Raw genomic sequence first — 25400 nt, 5'->3', positions numbered from 1 at the left:
TTCACCTTCTACAAATAGCTAGTCAGCTTAATGATGGAAAATTCTCCACTTGCTTGGGATAAAGCGATTATGAGGCCTCTATCAGTGGAGTCAACCAAGTATATTGCACTCTTGCTGTCTAGATACTCAAGCCCAGGCAGTACAATATGGAGAGCAAGCTGCTGCCCATGTAGTAGCCTCCCACCACCGCCCCCCACCCCACACTGCTGATGAATCCAAAGCAACAGCAGAGGTCAATACAGTTTGGCATCAGCGGCATTGCAGGAGTTGGCAGTCAGCATTAAACACAACGTGAGACTGCTTTAGGGACTCCAGTTCCAGATATTTCCAAGGGTTTTACTTCCAAAGCCTTCCCTATGAGTGGGTAAAGCTGCAAGGCAGCAGAGGTTAGAAATCAATTTTCCTTCTCCAAAATGAGTTACTAACCATGGCTGATGAGCCCATCTTTACAAAGCGACTGGTTTTAAGGCTCAGTAACCCACCTTTGCCCCTTCTCCTGTCAGTAGAAACAGTTCTGCTGGGCTTAGTAGTTAAGGCACACGAGAAGGCCAAAAGGTTACCTCTAGTTCTAGTCTCACCAAGCCTCAGTGGAAAAAGCCTGTTTGCATTTACCCTACCTATATGCCCCTGATACAAAATTATATATTTTGTATAAGCAATTGTAATTATAAATTCATAAAAGTAATTGGAAGCAAATCAAACCATTAAATAACTGGTCTACCAACTACAACAATTTGCTTTTATATGTAACTTAAATATTCTAAAATTCTTCACAGAAATCACTTTAATTCCTATCCCCATTCCTGTCCTGACATGTAAATCCAGGGCCTCCTCTTTTGCAACAATTAGGTCAATCTCAGGGTGGAGAAGCAGTACCTCATAATCCACCCAGGCAGCCTCCAACCTGATGGCATGGATATCGATTTCTCCTTCCAGTAGTTTTATTTTCCCTCTTCCTCTTTTTCCCACTCTGGCTTCTTACCTCTTCTTCTCACCTACCTATCCCCTCCCACTGGGTTCCCTCTTCCTTCCCTTTCTCCTATGGTCCATTCTCCTCTCCCATCAGATTCTTTCTTCTCCAGCCCTTTATCTTTCCCACCTACCTGTCTTCACCTATCACCTCCCAGATAGTACACCTTTTAATTCTGGCATCTTTCCCCTTCCCTTTCAGTCCTGAAAAAGGGTCTCGGTCTGAAACATCGACTGTTTATTCATTTCCATAGATGCAGCCTGACCGGCTGAGTTCCTCCAGCATTCTGTGTGAATTACTCTGGATTTCCAACATCTGCAGAATCTCTTGTGTTTATAATGCACTATTACATTCACTTACAATTTGTAACAAAAATCTGTCCAATGATTCCCATATAAATTCAATTAACAGAGATGCAACTTGTAAGATAACACATTAAAACAAGCTGTTAACCCTACTATAAATCAGCTCAAATTTCTAACTTTTACAATACAAATCAAAAATAAAATAAACTTTGTAAAACAACACTTCTAGTGGATCACCAAAGGCATTTGCTAAAATTTGGATCCACACCAGTCTACATATTCATTAACTCCATCTTATTTCCCAAAACTTTAAATGTAAAATCAAGTGTAGAGGAGTGGATGTCAAAACAAACACTATTAAAACACATTCCTTTCTCTTTCTGTCCTGAGCAAAGGTTTAGCACATTAATCATTAATTAAAAACAGTTATATTTTATGTTTGCCTCCAACATTCTGCATATTAAAAGCAGTATTTAAAATAAAGTATATTCCAAGTTTCCTCTAGGTAGATGTTGAAATTAACAGATAAAAGTGAATGTAGTGTATTTAAATTAAGCAATCTGATATAGGAAATATGAAATATTCATAAAATTTATCATATACTGATAATTGGAAGATGTCAGCATTCTTATTTTGAAACGAATGACTCTTTCTCAATAGTAAAACAATGACAACAATTCCGGAATCAGAATCGCAACACAGATATCGATTATAGGCTGAGGTTGTTAATTATACAGATATTAGTCGATTCTTATATTGCAATGTACAAAATGCCAACCACATGTCAAACTGGTCAATAAAAAGACAAATTTCAAAGTACATTTGTTAACAAAGACTATATACTATATACAACCTTGAGATTCATCTGCTTACAGAGACAAAATAAAGAAATCTAATAGAACACATTAAAAAAAAGGCCGTCAAACACCCTATGTGCAGGAGAAGAAAACACGTCATGCAAACAATAAAAGTAAGCTAATAACAAAATATTTCTGGATCCAGAGCACAATCTGATGGTGATTACTCACCACTTTCATTTACTTTATTTTTGTTTGTCATAAAGCTAACAGAGATGAAAAGTAAATTGGATTAGAAAAAATGTAAGATTATTGCTTGATTCAGCATCTTCTATTTGATTAGATGGTAATATGCAAGGTTTCAGGTATAAAACTTATGATTCAAAAACGCGATTCAGTCTTTGATTTAATTTGATGATGTTAGAAAGATTCTTAGGAGCGCAGCAGCAGCAACATAACTGGTACAACAGATTTCATCAGAATCATTTGCTCTGACAAACCAGATATCCACAAGTACTGAAGTAATATTGAGACATTAGGCCTTGATACATGTGAGGAAGAACACAGAGCACGTTGGATTAAATTATTAATACTGACAAGAATATTGGCTATGTGGTTGACTGAGGAGAAAAGCTTAGAGACAAGGGACTGCAGATGCTGGAATGTGGAGCCACAAACAATCTCTTCGGGAGCTTGGTGGGTCGAAACCCTGCATCAGGACCAGTCTGACGTTTTGGACTGAGGTGTCAATCGTTGTATTCCTCCCACAGATGCTGCTCGACCTGCTGAGTCCTTCCAGAGGAAACTCAGAATAGACAGGCCAGTTGTGCAAGAAAGTGTCAAATAGAAATCATTCCTCATTATTAGATAGGCTGTGTTTACAGATTAGATAGGGTAGGTTTATTTTCAGTTGAACATAGAAGGTTAAGAGCTTTATAAAATTATGAGAAGATATGTAATCAGAGTTTTTCTTTCCTTCTGGGGCAGGTAAGTCGAGAACTGGAGGGCACAGGGTTAAGGTGAGAGGAAGGAGTTTTAAAGAAGATCTGAAGGATTAAGTTTTCTCACACACAGCAGGTCGTGATTATCTGGAATGAGCTGCCAGAGGAGGTGGTAAAGGTAGATATAACGATATTTAAAAAGTGTTTAGAAAAGTACTTGGATAGAACAGGCATAGAAGGATATGTACCTATCATGAGCAAATGGGTTTAACATAGATTGGCACCACAATCAGCATAGACGAGCTGGGCCCACTTCTGTGATGCATGATTCTACGAAAGACTGAGATGATATAGCTAGAGCAATGCATGTAAGGATATTATGTAGTGTGGAGGAGTAAAGGGACTTTTGAGTGAATGTCCGAAGGTCAACGGTAAGACAGGTCAGTAAGATAATTATTAACAACATTTAAGAGACATTTAGATAGGTACATGGACAGGAAAGGTTTAGAGTAATGGGTCACATACTTTATACTTTGTCGCCAAACAATTGATACCAGAACATACAATCATCATAGTGATATTTGATTCTGCGCTTCGCGCTCCCTGGAGTACAAATCGATAGCAAATATTAAAAATTTAAATTATAAATCATAAATAGAAAATAGAAAAGGGAAAGTAAGGTAGTGCAAAAAAAACCAAGAGGCAGGTCTGGATATTTGGAGGGTACGGCCCAGATCTGGGTCAGGATCCGTTCAGCAGTCTTATCACAGTTGGAAAGAAGCTGTTCCTAAATCTGGTCATACAAGCCTTCAAGCTCCTGAGCCTTCTCCCGGAGGGAAGAGGGACGAAAAGTGTGTTGGCTAGGTGGATAGTGTCCTTGACTATCCTGGCAGCACTGCTCTGACAGCATGCGGTATAAAGTGAGTCCAAGGACGGAAGATTGGTTTGTGAAGATGTGAAGACGGAAGATGTGCTGGGCTGTGTTCACGATCTTCTGCAGCTTCTTCCGGTCTTGAACAGGACAACTTCCATACCAGGTTGTGATGCACCCTAGAAGAATGCTTACTATGGTGCATCTATAAAAAGATGTACATGGATAAATGGGATGAGCATGGATGGGTAGCTTGGACAAGTTGAGCACAAGGACTTATTTCTGTACTGTATGACTCTATAACTTGGAGTCTGAGCTCAAGATTGTTCGACCTGATTGCAAAAAAGGCAAATCTTGCCTATTCCATCCTAGCACATTGCACTAGCACTGATGTCACTGTTAACAAACACAGTGCCATCTAAAAACCACCCAAATCCCAACGCTGCTACATGTAGTCACTGGCCAAATACCTGGCATCACAAATGGACAGCCAAACAATGAAGTACTATCTGAATACACACGCCAAATCAGATGGCTCCATTCGTAATCAGGCCATAGTACTTTTGATCCTTCTGTCATGTACCCCATGACGGGGATAAAGAAACCAGCAGAAATAGAAACCACTTTGGAGTCCAGTATTGCTATAAACTAATAATATTTATTAGCAAGTACGCAATACAGTAATAAAAATGAAGATAAATCACACAGGTTAACAATGATTATATATATATAAATATGTAAATCAGTAAGTGTGGAAATATATGTCTGGGATAAAAAGATACAGTCTTACGATGTTGAGTAAAGTTCAGTTCAGTTCGTGGTATGTAGTTGAGAGAGAGAGCGCGAGCGAGCGCGAGAGAGAGAGAGAGAGAGAAAAGTCTTCAGGTGAGCTGTTGCCGTTGATCTTCTCATCGTCCTCCGAAATCCTTCACAAGTCACCGACTGTGACTTTAACCAGGGGGACCAGTTTTCTTGTGGTGGAGCCATCACCCCGGCAAGGGTGGACACATAGACAACTCTCCACCAGTCAACCCCTTCTTCACCGCTGGAATAGCAATTTGGATCGATCCACCTGATCAATCCTCCAAAACCCACTTTCTCTGTGGGCACAACAATATTCATTCAGTGTCCAGATCATGTGTCTGAGGTCTGTATCATCTCACAGTACTGAGCATCAACTGTCATTCAAATAATCCCTCCTTCCTTTTCTCTGAAGAAATGCAAGCAGGCAACAAGTCCTTGAAAGTAACATCAGTATTGTCCTGTCGGTCACCATAGCAACTTTCAAGCTGCTCGGTGCTGTCTCCAAACCCAACTCAGAAGAAATCCAAAGTTACTTCCAATGTCTTAAAGTGACAGTCCAACCATTAATCTTCGTCTCTCTCTCTCTCTTTTCAAAAGCAACATCGGTGGTAAATAACTCTCTCTGTCTCTCCTCAAACAGTTAATAGGGGCACTCCTGGAGCCCTCATACTTCCCATATCCACAGGAACACGATCTGCCAACAGGTTTGTGGCAATGAGTAATGGCATCCCTCTGGATAACCCGCCCCCCCAATCCTTTATTCCACAGCCCACTGTCCTCTCCTATTAAGATAGACATTAAAATGGCTTCTTCAGCCCTTAATCTTTTCCACACATCATCTCCCAGCTTCTTACTTCATTCACACACCCAGCTTTCTGCTCACCTGGTCTCACTTATCACCTACCAGCTTGTACCCTTTTCCCTCCCCCAATCTTCTTATTCTGGTTTCTGCCCCCTTGACTTTCAGTACTGATGAAGGGTCTCAGATTGTTTATTCCTCTCCACAAAAGTTCTATCAAACTGTTAGATATTGACCTGCACTTCTACAAATGGAATTTCCATCTTTAATTAGGTTTAAAGAAACACTGTATCAACCCATTAGCTGTTGTTCAATATTAGGTTTAAAGAAATACTGTATCAACCCATTAGCTGTTGTTCAAGCACTACAATATAATTCATAGGGATGCCCAATAATCAATCAACCTCAGGACCAGACTATTATATCTGGGATGCCAAATTCCATTTCAAAATGCATATTCCATGTTAAATTCTAAGCTTACACAGAATTTACACCAAAAGTAATTTCTATTATGGCAAACTGTATGGGACCATACTCCCAGGCAATTCTTAACATACTTCATTACACTCCATCCTTCTGACCATGTCTAGGCCTGTCCAGTCTTTCTTGGCAAACTCTGTTATGGTAATATTTTTGCAAAGATTCCTTCCACAAGTGGGGTCCTACCTACACAGCCTTGATATCCTTTATTTATGAAATTTAACAATTTATCTGCAACAGCTACACATTCAGGTAATAAAATTGTGCACCAGCTCTACATAGCATAACATTTTCCCTGGATGAATGGGGCAGGTTCAACATAGGATTTTAAAATTAGGTCAATACACTAAACCTTTTCAAAAGTTTACCAGCTCATTCTCTGTTAAGAGTAGATAATGATCATGGGGGAAAAAAAGTCCATCCAGAAAATCAGAGAAATCAACAGTATGAAACAGAAAAAAAAACTGCTACAGAAAGGTATTTTAAAATAAATACAGTGAATCCAGAAGCAATATGTGAAATAACCTGAAAGCACAAAAACCTTTTAAAAAATATCAAGTTCACCAAATTTAGTGGCAACAAAGCATAATAAATGGGATGTAATTTCTCTGGCTATTACCTTAATTCATCTGTGGGGCGAAATAGGTGATGGAATACTGCAGAGAAATTAGCACCCAAGAAAGAACTACTAATCCAAATTGCCCAGTGAGGCTGGATTAGAAACAGAATCAGGTTTAATATCACAGGCGTATGTCCTGAAATTTGTTAACTTTGTGGCAGCAGTACAACAGAATTAGTAATAATATATTAAAAATGAGAATTACAGCAAGTATATTTATTAAATAATAGTGCAAAAATAAAAAATTTTTATAAGTACTGAGGTAGTATTCATAGGTTCAATGTCCATTCAGAGGGCAAGAAGCTGTTTCTGAGTGTGTGCCTTCAAGCTCCTGTACCTCCTTCCTGATGGTAGCAATGAGAAGAGGCCATGTCCTAGTGATGGGGGTCTTTAATGATGGATGCCACCTTTTTGAGGCATCACTCTTTAAAGATGCCCTGGATACTATGGAGGCTTGTGCCCTTGATGGAGCTGACTTAAGTTTACAGCTTATTTCGATCCTATGCAGTAGCCCCCTCACCCCGCCACACACACATGGTGATGCAGCCACTTAGAATGCTCTCCATGGTACATCTGTAGGAATTTGCAAGTGTCTTTGGCAACATACCAATTCTCCCCAAATGAGATACTGCTGCTGTCAAGCCTTCTGTGTGATTACTTCAATATGTTGGGCCTAGGATACCGCAACTTCTCAGAGATGTTGACATCCAAGAACTTGAAGCAGCTCACCCTTCTCCTGATGAGGACTGTTGTGTGTTCCTTGACTTCCCCTTCTTGAAGTCCACAATCAACTCCTTGGTCGTACTGACGTGAAGTTCAAGATTGTTGCTGAGACACCACTCAACCAGATGATCTATCTTACTCCAGTACACCTCCTCGTCACCATCTGAAATCCTGCCAACAATAGTTGTGTCATTTGAAAATTTATAGTTGGCATTTGAACTATGCTTTGCCACACAATAGTAGGTATCATCAGTGTTGATTGTCAGCAAGATGTTACTTCTGATCCAGTGAAGAAGTCAACGATCCAGTGGCAGAAGGAAGTACAGAGGACCGGGTTTTGGAGCTTGTCGACTACAGCTAAGGGTATGATTATGTTGAATGCCGAGGTGTATTCAAGAAACAGCAGCCTGATATGGGCATAACTATTATCTAGGTGACCCAAGGCCACTTGAAGAGCCAGTAAGACTGCTTCCGTTGTAGACCTATTGTGGCGATAGGCAAATTGCAGCATATCCAGGTTCTTGCATAGGCAGGAGTTGATTCTAGCCATGAACAACCTCTCAAAGCACTTCATCACAGTAGATATGAGTGCTACTGGGCTACAGTTGTTGAGGCAGCTTAACCCTGCTCTTCTTGGACACCAGAATGATTGTCGCCCTTTTGAAGAAGATGGGAACCTCTGACTGCAGCAGAGGTTGAAGATGTCTCTCCCACCAGATGGTTGCACAGGTTTTCAGAACCCTACCAGCTAGATTTTCAGGCCCTGAAGCCTTGTAAAGGTTCACCCTCTTGAAAGATGTTCTGACATCAGTCTCTGAGACAGAGATCACAGGGTCACCAGATGCTGCAAGGATTCGCACGGGTGTAGTTTTATTCTCCCTTTCAAAGCATGTATAAAAGGCATTGAGCTCATTTGAGAATGAGCATCACAGCTGCTCATAATGTTATGACTCACTTTGTAAGAAGTAATGTCCTACAAGCCTACTAGAGCTGACGTGCATCCAATTCAGACTCTAACCTCAATTGGTTTTCATTCTTAAAATAGCCTTTCATAGGTCGTACACAAAATGCTTGAGGGACTCAGCAGGCCAGGCTGCACTTATGGAAAAGAGTGCAGTTGATGTTTCCGGCCGAGACCCTTCAGCAGGATTTCCAGCATCTGCAGATTTTCTCTTGTTTTTTTATAGGTTGTACCTAGACTTCTTGTATAGTTCTGGATCACTGTTCTTGAATGTCATAGCCCTCAGCAGAACATGAATCTCCTGGTTCATCCATGGCTTTTGGCTTGGGTATGTCCAGCATGATCTTGAAGGCGCAAACTCATCCACGTGGGTCTTGATGAAGTCAGTGACAACTGTGGTGTATTCAATCAGACTCGGAAGATATATCACTGAATAATGTCCAGTCTGCCGATTCAAAGCAGAGCTTCTCTGCTTTCCTTGACCATGCCTCCTTAGTCCTCACCAATGACGCTGAGGTCTGTAGTTTCTGCTTATACGCTGGGAGTAGAAGCCAGGTGATCCGACTTTTCTAAGTCCGGGTGTGGGGTGGCATGGCAAGCATTCCTGATGGTGGAATAACAGTGGTCGAGTGTGTTGGCACCTATGGTTCCACAGGTGAGATCATGATGGTTCTTGTTCAGAAACTTTAAACTTGCCTAGTTTAAATCCTCTGCAATTTGACAAGGTACCACACAAGGCTGCTTAAACCATGAGCCCATGGTATTACAGGAAAGATTCTAGCATGGATAAAGCTGTGGCTGGTTGGCAGGAGGCAAACAGTGGGACTAATGGGAGCCTTTTCTAACTGGCTGCTGGTGACTAGTGGCATTCCACAGGGGCCTGCGTTGGGCCCAATTCTTTTTACGTTATATGTCAAGGATTTGGATGATGGAATTGATAGCTTTGTGGCAAAGTTTGCAGACGATATGAAGATAGGTGGAGGAGCTGCTAGTTTTGAGGAAGTAGAAAGGCTACAGAAGGACTTGGGCAGATTAGGAGAATGAACAAAGAAATGGAAGATGGAATACAGTGTCCGGAAGTGTAAGGTCATTTACTTTGTAGAAAAAATTAACGTGTTGACTATTTTCTAAATGGAGAGCAAATACAAAAAACTGAGATGCAAAGGGACTTAGGAGTCCTTGTGCAGGATTCCCTAATGGGTAATTTGCAGGTTGAGTCTGTGGCAAGGAAAGCAAATGCAATGTTTCAACAGGACGAGAATATAAAAGCAAGGATATAATGTCGAAACTTTATAAGTGTGGCCTCATTTGTTGTATTGTGAGCATGTTTGGCCCCATATCTTAGAAGGAATGTGCTGAAACTGGAGAAGGTTCAAAGGAAGTTCACGAAAATGATTCCAGGCTTGAATGGCTTGTCATACAAGAGTGTTTGATGGTTCTGGGCCTATATTAACTAGAATTCAGAAGAATGAGGATTGACCTCATTGAAACCTATCGAATGGTGAAAGGCCTTGATAGAGTGGATGAGGAGAGGATGTTTCCTATGGTGGGAGAGTCTAAGACCACAGGACACTGCCTCAGAATAGAGGGGCGTACTTTTAGAATGGAGGGGAGGAGGAATTTCTTTAGCCAGAGGGTGGCAAATCTGTGGAAATCTTTGCCACAGGCAGCTGTGGAGGCCAAGTCTTTATGTATATTTAAGACAGAGGTTGACAGATTCTTGTTTGGTCAGGGCATTAAGGGATAAGGGGAGAAGGCAGGAGGTTGGGGCTGGGAGGAAAACTGGATCAGCCATGATGATATGGCAGAGCAGACTCGATGGGCCAAATGGCCTAATTCTGCTCCTATATCTTATGGTCTTACTACAATGATAGGAAAGGTATCGGGTTGCGCAGTTTCGTGCCTGCTGATTATGTTGTTCAGCTCCTCCAGTGCTTGCCAGATGTTGGCCTGAGTGGAAGGTACACTGCTACCAGGATGATAGTGGAAAGCTCCAACAAGCAAAACGAGCCGATAAAATGGATGATATCTGACCACTAGATATTCCAGATCATATGAGCAGGACTGCGGCAGAACTGCTACGTCTGTACATCGAGTTAATCATAAAGCAGATTTTACCTCCTCTATTTTTAAAGGTTTGAGCTGTCTTTTGTTTATGGAGAACGGTGAAGCCATTGGGCTACAGGGTGTCCAGGCCAGAATGTTGTTTCTTGGAGCATAGGAGACTCAAATGTAATCTAATAACCTGCATGATATCATAAAAGCATAGGGTGAATGCGTAAACTTTCTCCATGGAAAGTGATATAAAAACTAGAGGGACACACAAAGTTGCTGGTGAACGCAGCAGGCCAGGCAGCACCTATAGGAAGAGGTACAGTCAACGTTTCGGACCGAGACCCTTCGTCAGGACTGGTCTCGGCCCGAAACATCGACTGTACCTCTTCCTATAGGTGCTGCCTGACCTGCTGCGTTCACCAGCAACTTTGATGTGTGTTGCTTGAATTTCCAGCATCTGCAGAATTCCTCGTGTTTGCAAAAACGAGATGGCATAGGTTTAAGGTGAGAGGAGAAAGATTTGGAAGAGAGCCGAGGGACAACCTTAACAAGCAGAAAGCAGTACATTTATGAAAGAGTTGCAAGAGGAAGTGGTTGAGGAAGGTACAACATTTGAAAGACAATTGGACAGGTAAGTTTTGTGCCAAATGTGGGCAAATGGGATTAGCTCAGATGGACATTTTGACTGGCGTGGACATCTCCGGCAGAAGGTCCCATTTTTTGTTATATTACTCTATGACTCTGACAAACATGAAAATCAGACCAACCACAAAAGCTGAACACTTTGGCTCACCACTTGGTTTTCGAAAAATCTCTATGATGAAATAATCTCCACTTTATGGAAACAGGGGATACTGAATGCCATTCAGGATAGGCAACCCATGACTCATCACAGTCAATGTTACAACAAAATCCACCAGGTATGGTCTCTATTTATATCTTTAATACAGAAGGTGATCCCATCACGTTTCAGCAAGTTCTGTGATTTATGAATAGCAGAAAATACTAGAAGCACTCACAGGTCTGATATGCCTTGTACTTTCATCAATTTAGTGAACCAGATTTGTTTTTAAATTTGTTTTTGATGCTTTCAGAATGTTTCCAGTTTGCCTCTATATTTATTTATTCATTCATTCCTTTTTCCCCCCCCCAGACCCCTTATGGGTGGTGTATGTGTTATGTTTTCCCCCAATCCTGTGTCCTCTATCAGAGACTTGGGAACTTGAGGGTTTGGTGCAGTATCCTTGCTATTCCTAGTAATGCGCTCTTCTGGACTGAGATCTCACATTTTGTTCTTGGGAGTTGTTGGAGCAACTCTCCCAGTCCAGGTGTCACAGCTCCAAGTGTTCCTATCACCACTGGGATTACTTTGGCTCTCACCTTCCACACTGGACAACAGATTGGCCAACACGGAGTTAAAAAATAAATGGTTTATGTGTATATGTGTGTGTACACACACACACACACACACACACACACACACAAAATCATTAACTATCCTTTAAAAGAAAATTCTAGATGAACTTCTGGAGATTTGAGTGCTGAGCTTTCATTAAAAAGTAGAATATTATTATATGATGGATAAAATATTACTTCACTTGAAAATACAGACTGTCCCCAGAACATGAATATCCTATTTATGTACAGTCCATACACATGAAAGAGCATTTGGAGGACAACCAGCATGGATTTGCTGGCTACTATAGGGCTACAGGCATCTTTTGCTGCCTAGCAGTTTGGTTGACACCCACATTTCCAACTTGCAAACTGTTCAGGTTACAAATAGCTCACAGGATCAGAACCCTTCAACAACCAGGAGATGACTGCATACTTTTGCTCTAAAAAAAAGAGCTCCATTCCACTGAGATCTTCATGGATTTTAAATTCATGGCAGCAGCAGGTGGTTATATTGAATCACGTTGCAGAAGCAAGCTATCTTTCATAAAAGGACATATGGCTTTTCATCAAAGGACACAAACTTCTGACATCAGAGAGTAAACCAAGTAAGCGCAGCTGATGTTAGATGTAACAAACAGGCTATATTCACTTGCATGACACAACCAACACATGAATCACCAGCCTGTATTTCATAGTTTCATAACTACACTCATTAACATGGATGAATTACTACTGGAACATCTCCCCTAAACAAAAATAATAAAAAACTAATTTAAATCACCCATGTCTATGAAATTTAATAAAGTTATGAATTTTATTCATGTCATCCTAAAGCCAATATAATGAATTTGACATTGACATTATATTAGAAACAGCATCTAAATGCATACACTACCAACTCCCACAAAGAGCAACATAATAATGACCATGTAATTCTCTTTTTTAGACCGTCATTAAGGGAGATATATTGGCCAGGCCAACAAGTGCAATTGAGTCTTTAAAATGAGCCAGAAGAGAATGAACTGACGTGGAATTGGCAGCTCAGCTGTAGGGAAGGACTGCCAATACTCCTGGAATCCCAATTTGGATTTTTGTCCTTAGACATTCTGAGTGGAAACTGAATCAATGAGACTTCTGACTCAGGAGCAAGGGGTTTTTCAACTGAATCATGACTCACACATAAAGCAATAAAAGTTTTGTTTCTGGGACACCTTCTGGGGCGACGAAGGTCAGCAACTGGATTGGCGCTGTCCGATCCTGGTCGGCAATCACTCTTTATGGAAGGATTGAGTTCATCCGGCCGCTCTCCTCGAATGCCGACAAAATGACATCCCCGATATTCTGAGATTTATGTGATTTTTGGACTGTGTATTGGTTTCCTTCAGTTTTTTGGTGTTTTCTTTCTAGTGGCCGATTGGCAGGTGGGTGATCTGTTAAATTTTTGTGTGTGAGGGGGTGGTTGGGGGTTTCGATGCTGCTGTCGCTGTTCTTTGCCGCGAGTGGGGGGGGGATTATTATTGTTGCTGTTTTTTCTGTGGGGGAGGGGTGGGGATTTGATGATATTGTCGCTGTTTTCTTTCTGCGAGGGGGGGGATTTTAGGATCTACGAGTTTTGTTTCTTTTCCTTTTCGTGCCAGTGCTGGGGGGAGTTGATGTCTTTTCCTTCATCAACTCCCATGGTCTTTCTGTATTTCATGGCTACCTGGAGAAGACAAACATCAGAGTTGTATTCTACATGCATGTTTTGACAATAAAATGGACTTTTGAACCTTCCCAAAGTACTTCTACTTTTTAAATAGTAGCAAATAACTTCCTTCCACAATTACCTAAAGTGGTGATGCTGACGGAGGATACTTAATCACTGAACTTCACTCATTCCAGCACTGAACTGCTTCAACAACCAATGGAGTCACTTTAATGGACTCTACAACTCATGGTCTTGATATTTATTGCTCATTCATTTATTTATTTATTCGCTGTTCTTTTTCACACCTTGTGGCACATCAGGCAGCATTTTGCCATTTCCATAGCATTTGGCTGTTTTCTTTAAAATGAGGCCGAGTTGCTAGCTCAAGGCTCAACCGAGTACAGATGGAAAATATGCAAGGAGCCTGTTGGATTCGAATTCGGGACCATTCACTTCAAAGTCCAGTGCTGATGCCACGGCCAGCTTTATTTATTTATTAATATTTTGGGTTTTCTTTCTGTTTTTGTATTGCATAGTTTGTTGTTTGTCTGTCTTTGTTGTGTTAAGTTTTTCATTGATTCTATTGTTTGTCTTCGTATTTACTGTGACTGTCTGCAAGAAAACGAATCTCCAGGGTCATGGATGGTGACACATGTGTACTTTGCTAATAAGTTTACTTTGAACTTTGATATTTCATGATTCATTTTAGGGCAGATCTCAGGGAAGCACATTATCAGAGCAGCCTCTGCTTAGATAGTACGGATTAGGAACAGGAACCAAGGAGAAAAGTAAATGACAGTTCTCATACCAAAATGAAAAAAAAATTATCTGTAAACTAAATAATCTGAAAGGGCTTCAGGCACAGGATTATCGTCAATATCCTCTGCATACTTGTTTAATTTCTATGTGTAGGAACACAAGGGTCAGGAATTGACCAGTCAGTTCACAAATGGTTCCAATGTGAACACAATTGATCAGTCTGTTAACCAAATCTCTTTTGATTCTGTTGACATTCAGATCCTTGTCAAACAAAAATCCCAGTAATATACTTAGAGGCACACTTACTGCCTCCAAAATAAACTAATGCAGAAAATCTTGCTGCCAAGTTACTGTACGCAGGTCAATACATGTTTGGTAATGGTGTCTAGTTCAAGTTATAAAGGTTAAAAAATGCATCTCAGTGTTGATAATTGATATAACTGCTTTTGACAGTGTACGTAATACTCAAAAGTAACGTACCCAATGAGATCGACAGGTTCTGCAAATGTTGATAAGGCAGTCAATGGTCTGTAACTGGGTAGGTTAGCAACATGGAAAGCATTCTAACTGAACCAACTTCCATCCTGTATATCAGGTAGATTAGTAACCTAGAAAGTATTCTAACTGAAACAATTTCCATCCTGTCCTACCATCCACTGTAAATATTTTGACGCTGAGTAAATTATTGTTTGCTGATTTCCACCTGTAACAGGGACACTCTCAAAAATTCAGTTCCTTCCTGACCTACCAATGTCAAAAAGTTTTCATATTTTTAAATCAAATCAATTTAATTATCATTCAACCATATAGAGATACAGCTGAACAAGACAGTGTTCCTCTGGGGTTAAGGTACAAAACATGCAAAGGAGCAAGCATACATTCAAAATAGCAACTAACATAATTCTACATAGAAAGCAAAGAAGGATATTCAATCAAAAAAAACTATACAGTTGAAAAAAAAGTTTGTGAACCCTTTGCAATCTGGTTTTCTGCATTAATTACTCATAACATGTAGTCTGATCGTCATCAGTCACAATAATAGACAAACACAATCTGCCTAAACTAATAACACACAAACAATTTGTACTTCTCGTCAATACTGAGTACGTTTAAACAATCACAGTCTAGGTTCAAAAGAAAGTATGTGAACCTCAGGGGTAATGCCTTCTACAAAAGCTATTTGGAGTCTGGTATTCCAATCAATGAGATGAGATTGGACATGTGGGTTGTAGAGGTGCCCTGCCCTTTAAAAAAGATGCACAAAGTCAGTTTACTGACAGAGCCTGCTCTTCTCAAGAATGATCTGTTTATGTGCACCATGCCTCGATCAAAACAACTTTTAGAGGACCTTAGAAGAAGAAGAATTGTAGAGATGCAGGAAGCTGGGAAAGAGTACAAATGCATTTCTAAAGATCCGAGTGTTCATCAGTCCACAGTAAGAGAGATTGTTTCCAGGTGTAGGAAATTCATTACTGTTCCTACTCTCCCTAGGAATGGGCTTCCTGTAAAGATCACATCGAGAGCACAACATGCAATGCTGAAGGAGGTGAAAGAGAACCCAAGGGTAACAGCACAAGATCCATGGAAATCTACAGAACTTGCCAAAGTCTCTGTTAATGAGTCCACTAGAAGAAGAACACTGAACAAGAATGGTGTTCATGGAAGGACACCATGGAGGAAACTACTGCTCTCCAAAAAAAAAATGCTACACGTCTCAAGTTTGCAAAAATCACCTGGACGTTCCACAACGCTTCTGGGATAATGTTATGGAGAGAACTGAGACAAAAGCTGAACTTTCAGGCAGAAATGTTTGGAGGAAAATGGGCACTGCACACCATCACCAAAACCTCATCGCAACTGTGAAGCATGGTGGAAGAGGCATCATGGTTTGGGGTTCCTTTGCTGCCTCAATGCCTGGATAGCTTGCAATTGTTGAGGGAACAATGAATTCAAAATTGTATCAAGACACTTTGCAGGAGAATGACAGGGTAGTGGTCTGCCACCTGAAGCTTAATAGAAGTTGGATAACGCAACAAGACAATGATCCGAAACACAAGAGTATATCAACAACAGAATGCTTAAAAAGAAGAAAATTTGTGTTTTGAAATGGCCAAATCAGAATCCAGACCTTAACCCAACTGAGATGCTGTGGCATGACCTGACGAGGGCTATTCATACAAGGTATCCCAGAAACGTTGATGAACTGAAACAGTTTGTTTTATTGAGGAATGATCTAAAACTCCTCCTCACCTTTATGCAAGTCTGATCATCAGTTACAGGAAACATTTGTGGAGATTATTGCTGCTAAAGGAGGTTCTAAGTATAGGGGTTCACATACTATTTCCAACCTGGACTGTGAATGATTAAACAATGTGTGTTATAAAGACATGAAAAGTACAATTATTTGTGTGTTATTAGTTTAGGAAGATAGTGTTCACTTATTATCATGACTCAGATGAAGATCTGACCACATTTTAAGTAATTAATGCAGAAAACCAGGTAATTGCAAAGGGCTCGCAAACTTTTTCTTCCAACTGTATAGTCCAAGACCCCGAGTGACAATGCCCAGCAATCAATAGCACAGTCTCCCGGCAGTGCAGACACGTGCAATCCAGCCTGCCATTCCACTGCTTGAACACGAGAGGGCAGCACCGACTGGAGAGCTAGACCCCAGCCGACCACGGACGCCATGCTGTAGCGCTTCTGCATCTTCTCACTTGGTCTGCAGTAGCAGGCAAGCCCAATGTTCCGAGGCCTAGCCCGTTACAACCTGTTGTGCCATCAGACGAGGATAACAGGCCTGCAGCAACTTACAGTGCAACACAGTCTTGTGGTCTTGCAATTGCAAGTGTAATGTCCGAGATAATCTCCCACAGGTATACTGCACACCACCTTCATGCACCAACTTCGATGCTTCCGAGTAGCAGGCAGCAACATGGTCTGTAGCCAGGCCAGTGCCTCTGAGCCCAAATCAGCTCCTCCAACATCTCAACCAGCTACTCTGATCAACCAACAGCTCACTGGAATAGTCCTACAGTACCCAAAGTTCTTCATGTAAAATTAACTTTGGATCGTAAAAAAATTGCACCTTTTGGTTGGCCCCTGAGAGATTGCTGCATTTTCATGTGATCAGGAGGAAACAGAAAGAGAAAGATACATGCACTTTGGTAATAAATTTACTTTGAACTTGAATTATGTATCATTGTACTGTGATACCGTGTGCAAATGAGAGAAACTAAAGGCACTAGAAGATCTTCAAGTATAACCTAATGAGTGGCAATGGAGAAGCTCCATATAAAACAGTCATTAAATGGATTGTTATTCTATCCGCTCTAATTATGAAATTATTAGTTATCGCTTTTAAAGAGACAGTGATTTCAAAAAATGAACTGTTGATGCTATGAACATGTAGTACTTATGAAAACAAATATGCAACAAATATTTACTTAAGCAAAAGATTTGTCAAGAACTTTAAGCCACTGTTCTGCATAATACAAATGTTTTTACTATATCGATGACTGCAGTATTCTGAAAATCATTGATACATAGACTTACCGAAGAAAGTTATTTGGCCCATGAATGTACATCATTCCAGCTCTATACAATACCAATCCAGCTCCTGCACTCCTTTACCCTCTCCTGCAAATTATTTCATTTCAGATATTTATCTAGCTCCATTTTCAATGCTAAAATGGAATCTTCTTTCATCACACCTAACACCAGCAATGCTCCCCAGACCCACTTTACCCACAATAGCTATGGTTCTTTTACCAATCACTTTAATTCAATTGCTTCTGCTCCTTAATCCTGGTGACATGGGATAAATTATACCCTTATATAGTTTTAATTATCAAGAATTGGGTAACATACTGTTTCATATTTTTGTTTCATGTTCAACTGTAATCACTCAATTAACTTTATAATTTATACAGAAAGATAAATATTACACAGTATGGCTTTAATCTGACTTTAATTCTAAACACAAAAGAAATACCTAAAGCTTCTTGGAGCAAAGGCAATCAGAGCTGCCAAATACCAATACTCAGTCAAACGGGAAAACCAGTCTGAGCCTGGAAAGTCCTTCAGTCCATCACTAACTACAGCTGCAAGAAAAAGTTTGTGAAACCTTTGCAATTACCTGGTTTTCTGCAATGATTACTCAAAAAATGTGGTCTGGTCGTCATCAGTCACAATAATAGACAAACACAATCTAAACTAATAACATACAAACAATTGTACTTTTTCTCATCAATACTGAGCACACCATTTAAACAATCGCAACTAGGTTCAAAAAAGTATGTAAAGCTCTGGGGTAATGCTTTCTACAAGAGCTATTTGTAGTCAGGTGTTCCAATCAATGAGATGAAATTGGAGCACTGGGTTGCAGAGTTGCCCTGCCCTTTAAAAAAGAAACACAAAGTCATCTACTGACAGAGCCTGCTCTTCTCAAAAATGATACAAGGAAGACACACCAGTTATTGAAAGCAAAGGTTCACATACTTTTTTTTCCAACAAATACATGTAAATTCTCAATAAATAAATGAACAAATATAATTTTTTGTGTTATTTATTTAATTGGGTTTTCTATCTAGTTTTAGGACTTACATGAAGATCTAATCATATTTTAGGTCATATTTATGCAGAAATAGAGAAAATTCTAAAGGGGTCAGAAACTTTTTAGCATCACTTCAGTCCATTACCAATTACAAAAAGGAGGCACCCCTGAACCGATGACTCCCTCTTTCCAAACCAGTTAAGCCAATTCTACTGCAGATTTGACTCACAGATCACACTTCAAAGATCCCCACGAGTACCCAGTCAACCAGACTATCACCAATGCCTCACACCCTTTGCTGTAAAGGAAGAGGTGGTTGAAGAAGCTGTTCAAGAAGCAAACTACCAAGAAGGCTACTGGCCCTGACCGTCTCCCCTGCCTCTTACTCAAACACTATGCTAACCAGCTGTCTAGTCTTTTCAGACATTTTCAATCAGTCTCTCAGACTATGCACTGTTCCAGCACATTTCATGAAATCTGTTATTGTTCCAGTCTCTGAAAAAAATCAAAAATCACTTAACTCGGGTTCTCAACCTTTATATGCCATGGACCAATATCAGCTGCACTCTTATCAGTCATAAAGATTTTGAGAGGCTAATCAAGCCATTTCTCAAATCCATAACTCAAAATTTTCAAGATCTGCCACAGTTTGCCTATAGATCTGTAGATGAAGCCATTAACATCTGGTCTTGACTTCACTCTGCAGTGCCTCAACTCCCCTAGTACACGACAGGATTTCCTTTGCTGATTTCAGTTCAGCCTTCAATACCATCACCCTTGAGCTTCTGCAAGAGAAACTCTCCAAACGTACCAGCTCCCACCTGCAGGAGGATGACAAACTTCCTCTCTGACAGAAGGCAGTGTGAGAAACTAGGCAAGCACATCTTCACATCCCGTTCACTCAGCACTGGTGCACCCCAGGTGTGTCTTCTCTCCCCTTTCCTATTTTCTCTCTATACCATTGACCGTGTCTCCAGTGATCCATAAAGTCCGTGGATGACACCACTGACTAGTCAACAGAGGCCACAAACCAAGCACTACCAAGACGTAAACAAGATAGTGTCCTCGTGCAATAACAATAACTTGGAGCCCACTGCCCTCAAAACCATGATGCATATCAACTTCAGGACAAATTTGAGTCTCCTCTCCACACACTCACCAACAACACTACAGTTAGCACCGTTTCGACATTCAGGTTCCTGGGGATCATTATTTGCCAGGACCTCATCCGGGAGAACCTTCAGAACAGAGGATGTACTTCTTGCAGCAGTTGGTAAAGTTACACCTTCCCCAGATCATAACGGTGCAATTCTACATGGCCATCATCGAGAGCATCCTCATTACTGTCTAGTTTGGTGGGGCATCCTCTCACAAAATGTGAAAGCTAAGTCAGATCAGCAGAAAATGGGATTGGCGTAATGGGTCGGAATGCTTTGGATGTGGCTGCAATTCCGATTTCTGAGCTGTATTACTTTTGACTAAGAGAATAAATCCTATTTCACTAGTCAATCCACACAGGTATCTGGTCCCTCATCCCTGAGGTGTTTTTTTTTAAAAAGGTTTTTAAATTTATTTTGCATCGTGTCTAGACAGTACATATTTCTTAAAAAGTATTAGAAGTGGATACAATGTCCCTGAGCAGCCAAACCAGTGTTTTATTATGATTTTCTTGTTCTTTACACTAAATCCCCATTTATAAAACTCAATATATCATTTCTTGAAACCATTTTCTTAATCTGCCTTGCCAACATCGATGACCCTAGATTACTTTGTTCTTATATTCCATTTGGAACTGTATCTACAATTTATATTATTTATATTTCCTAATAAAATGTAATACTTTGCATTTCTCACTATTAAATTTCAAAAGCCAGCTAACTGTCCATTCCACCAAGCTGTCTATATCACCTGCTACTATGCAACAGATTTCAATTCTTTTAGACCAAGAGATTAAAGTGTACTTATTTCAACGCAAGGTGTGTTATGGGAAAAGCAGATGAACTCAAGAGACAGGTTTGCTGGTTAGAACTACAATGCTGTGGCCATTACAGAGGCTTGGTTAAGAAAAGGGCAGGAGTGGCAGCTCAGCGTTCCAGGGTTTAGGAGTTTCCAATGGGATAAAGGAGGATTTAAAAGAGCTGGGTGACTAGGGTGTATGTCACAGCTGCATTTTCAGCAGACGTCTTTGAGGAACCCTCCGGTGAGACAATCCAAGTAAATTGTGACTTTAATGTTCTCTGTATTAACTGAAACTTCATTAGTGTTAGAGCCTTAGATGAGGCAGGATTTGTTAAGTGGATCCAGGAAGGTGTCTTGAAACAGAATGACAATAATCCAACCAGTGAAGGGTCAGACTGGAGCAGACCTCGTACTGGGAAATGAGGTAAACCCGGTGAATAGAATCTCAATGGAAGAGCATTTTGTGCTCTTACTGTGATTACAAATCTAACTTTTCAGACAGTCATGGAAAAGAATAAGACTGGACCTTGGAGGAAAGTGGTAAATTTGGAGGGGGGGGGAGGCTAATTACAACTCCACTAGGTAAGAGCTAGGGAGTATAGATAGGGAACAGCTTTTTTTTAAGGCAAATCCATATACAACCAGTGGGAGTTGTTTAAAAATAATAATAGGCTGATCTCGAAGAATAACACAAATGGGATCCATAGAGACTTGTTAGGTTGGATTCAATATTGGGTTAGACATAGAAGAAAGAGGGTTTACGACTGAAAGTCTGTCACCAGTGATGCTCTGTAGGATTCAGTATTGGGGACTCTGGTGTTTGTGATATATAATAAACAAATAAATGAACTAGATAAAAATGAAACTGAGCTAATTAGTAGGTTTGCATGAAAATTGGGAAGCTGTGGACAGGTGAAGAAGATTGTCAAAAGATACTGCAGGATATAGATCAATTGCAAATAAGGGCAGAGAACAGATAGATTGAGTTTAATCCAAGCAAATGTACTTTGGGAGGTCAAATGTAAGAGGAAACATGGAATTGGTAACATAGAATTATGACATGTTAGCCATTAGTGAGACTTGGTTCCAGGAAGTGTAGGTCTGGCAGCTCAATGTTCCAGAGCTCTGTCGTTTTAGATGAGGAAATGGTAGAGACGGCAGGAAAAATGTCATGACAGTGCTCAGACAGGACAGACTGGAGAGCTCATCTACTGAGGCAATATGGGTAGAACTGAGGCTTAAGAAGGGGATGACAATGTTAATGGATTATATTACAGACCACCCAACTGTCTACAAGACTTCAAGGAGCAAATTTGTAGAGAAATTGCAGACTGTTTCAAGAAACATTAAGGTTGTAATAGTAGGTGACTTTAACTTTCCACATATTGACTGGGAGTCCCATACTGTAAAAGGGCTGGATGGGAAAGTGCTTGTAAAATGTATTCAGAAAAGTTGCCTTAATCAGTACATAGAGGTCCGAACTACAGACAGTGTGATACTCGATCTCCTATTAGAGAATGAGGCAGGGCAAGTGACACTTTGGTAAAACATAGGGGAACACTTTGCATTTTCTGATCATTAGTTTCAGGTTAATTATGGAGAAGGATAGCTCTGGTGTTTGGGTTGAGATTCTAAATTGGAGAAAGGCCGATTTTGAAGGCATCACAAAGGATCTGGCAAGTGTGGATTGGGACAGGTTGTTTCCTACCAAAGGAGTACTTGGTAAGCGGGAGGCCTTAAAAAGTTTAAATTTTGAGAGTAGAGATTGTATGTTCCTGTTAAAATAAAAGGCAAGGATAACAGTTTTTGGGAACCTTGGTTTATGAGAGAAATTGAGGCCCTGGTACAGAAAAAAGAAGTGGTAGGAAGGAGCAGATAAGGTACTTAAGGACTACAAGAAATGTAAGGGAATCAGGAGGGCTAAAAGAAGGCAGGAGGTTGTTCTAGTAGACAAAGTGAAGGAGAATCCCAAAGGCTTCTACAGATGTATTAAGAGCAAAGTGATAGAAAGGAACAGACACGAGGAAATCTGCAGATGCTGGAAATTCAAGCAACACACACAAAAAATGCTGGTGAACACAGCAGACCAGGCAGCATCTATAGGAAGAGGTACAGTCGACGTTTCGGGCCTGGCGAATGGTCCAGGCCCGTAACGTTGACTGTACCTCTTCCTATAGATGCTGCCTGGACTGCTGCGTTCACCAGCATTTTTTGTGTGTGTAGCAAGGAACAGAATTGGTCAGCTGAAAGATCAGAGCGGTCACCTACGCATGGAGTCAAGAGTTGGGGGAGATCGTAAATGGATTGTTTTGCATTTGTATTTATTTGCGAGACAGACACAGAGTCTCACAAAGCTGCAATGAGGTCATGAACCACATACAGATTACAGAGGAGGTGTTTGCTGTCTTGAGGCAAATTAGGGTGAATAAATCCCCAGGGCCTGACCAGGTATCCCCTCAGACCCTGTGGGAGACTAGTGCAGAAATTACAGGGGCCCTAGCAGAGATATTTAAAATGCCCTTAGCCATGGCTAAGGTGCCGGAGGATTGGAGGCTGGCTAATGTTGTTTGGTTCAGGAGAGTACAGGCTAGTGAGCCTGACATCAGTAGTGGGCAAGGTATTGGAAGGTATTCTAAGGGACCACATACTAGACAGGGACTGATTAGGGATAGTCAACATGGCTTTGTGCATGATACGTTATGCCTAACAAATTTTACAGAGTTTTTCAAGGAAGGTACCAAGCAAGCTGATGAAGGCAAGACAGTGGATGTTCTCTATGTGGATTTTAGCAAGGCCTTTAAAAGGTCCTGCATGGGAGGTTGGTCAAGAAGATTCAGTGGCTTGTCATTCAAGAGGAGGTAGCAAACTGGATTAGACATTGGCTTTGCAGAAGAAGCCAGAGAGTGGTAGCAGATGGTTGCTTCTCCAGCCTGAGGCCTGTGATTCACGGATCGGTGTGCAGTCCGTTGCTGTTTTGTCATCTATGTCAACATTCTGGATGATTACGTGATAAAATGGATTAGCAAATTTGCAGATGACATCAAGATTGAAAGCGTAACAAACAGTGAAGTAGACTGTTAAAAGTTTGCAGCGGGATCTGGAGCAGCTGGAAAAATGGGCTGAAAAATGGCAGATGAGATTTAATGCAGACAACTGTGAGGTTTTGCACTTTGGGAGGACCAACCAGAGTAGCACTTACACAGTGAGCACAGGGCGCTGAGGAGTGCAGTAGAACAGACAGATCTGCGAATACAGATCAATAATCTCTTGAAAGTGGCATCACATGTAGACAGGGTTGTAAAGAAAGCCTTTGGCACATTCACTTTTGGAAATCAATGTATAGAGTACAGGAGTTGGGATGTTATGTTGAAGTTGTATAAGATGCTGCTGGCCTAATTTAAAGAATTGCGAGCCATTTTAGTCACCTGCCTACAAGAAAGATGTCAATAAGATTGAAAGAGTGCAGAGAAAATTTACAAGGATATTGTCAACCCTTGAGGATCTGAGGTATAGGGAAAAGTTGAACAGGTTAGGACTTTATTTCCCAGAGTGTAGATGAATGAAGGGAAATTTGACAGAGATATACAAAACTATCATGGATGCAGATAAGGTAAATGCAAGCAGGCCTTTTTCACTCAGGCTGGGTGAGACTACAGCTCAAGGTCATGGGTTAAGGGTGAAAGGTGAAATGCTTAAGGCGAACATGAGGAGAAATTTCTTCACTCAGATGATGTTGAATGTATGGAACGAGCTGCCAGCACAAGTGGTGCATGCAAGCTCGATGTCAACATTTAAAAGCAGTTTGGATAGGTACATGGATGGCAGGGGTATGGAGGGCTATGGTTCCGGCGCAGGTCAATGGGAGTAGGTAGTTTAAATGGTTCAGCATGGACTAGATGGGCTGAAGGGCCTATTTCTGTGCTGTAGTTTTCTATGACTTGCCTTGAATTTGCATTTCACGGTGGCGGATGCGGCTTTGTTTTCAACATTGAAGAGAAATTTGAATAGGTACATGGATGGGAGTGGTATGGAGGGCTATGGTCCGAGGGCAGGTCGAAGGGAGTAGGCAGATTAATAGCTCAACACATTTTAGTATTAACTGGATGGGAATAAAGGACAGACTTGGATAGTTTTGCTTGGAGTCTCAGAGACTGAGAGTGAACTGTCAGAAGAATATAAATAATGAGAGGCATAGACATGGTAGGCCGTCACTGTGTCGCAAGGTAAAAATAAGGTAAGTTTCAAGGAGATTTGCTAGGCATTTTTCTCCCCCCACTCAGAAAGTGGTGGGTGCCTGGAATGCACAGCCAAGGGAAGCGGTGGAAGATGTGATCACAGCATTTAAGAGGCACTTGGACAGCCACATGCAATTGACAGAGGGATACAAATTATGCCCAGCTAAACGTGAATTCACATTGCTGTAGACATCATGGGCCTTTTTCGGTGCTCTACTGTTTTACATTCTATAAGAATGAAATCTTGCAAAATAAAATCAGTCTTTTTACATTGCTGGTGCGACCCAACTCTGCAAATTACAAAGTCAGTAAAGTCACACCTAAAACACATATTTCAGACTTGCAGTACCATGCTAGTTTGTGGAACAAATACTGTTAAAATAACTGAGAATCATATAACTTTATAAACAAATTCGTGGTTTCAGAATCCCAACACACAGTTAAGGTTGATCTTCAGAATTAAATATTTTCTATCATGACCT

General features: G+C 40.8%; 1 protein-coding gene across 1 annotated transcript in view; it reads right to left on the bottom strand.

Moving 5' to 3' along the window:
• The window catches only part of stub1 (STIP1 homology and U-Box containing protein 1), a 43354-nt gene that overhangs the window by 16962 nt on the left and 992 nt on the right, over positions 1 to 25400 (bottom strand). The gene's annotated exons all lie outside the window — the stretch shown is intronic.

Source organism: Mobula hypostoma, chromosome 9 (assembly GCF_963921235.1).
Source record: "Mobula hypostoma chromosome 9, sMobHyp1.1, whole genome shotgun sequence".
Lineage (NCBI taxonomy): Eukaryota > Metazoa > Chordata > Chondrichthyes > Myliobatiformes > Myliobatidae > Mobula > Mobula hypostoma.
Note: the sequence above shows the minus strand (reverse complement) of the source record. Positions and strands in the feature narration are given on the sequence as shown.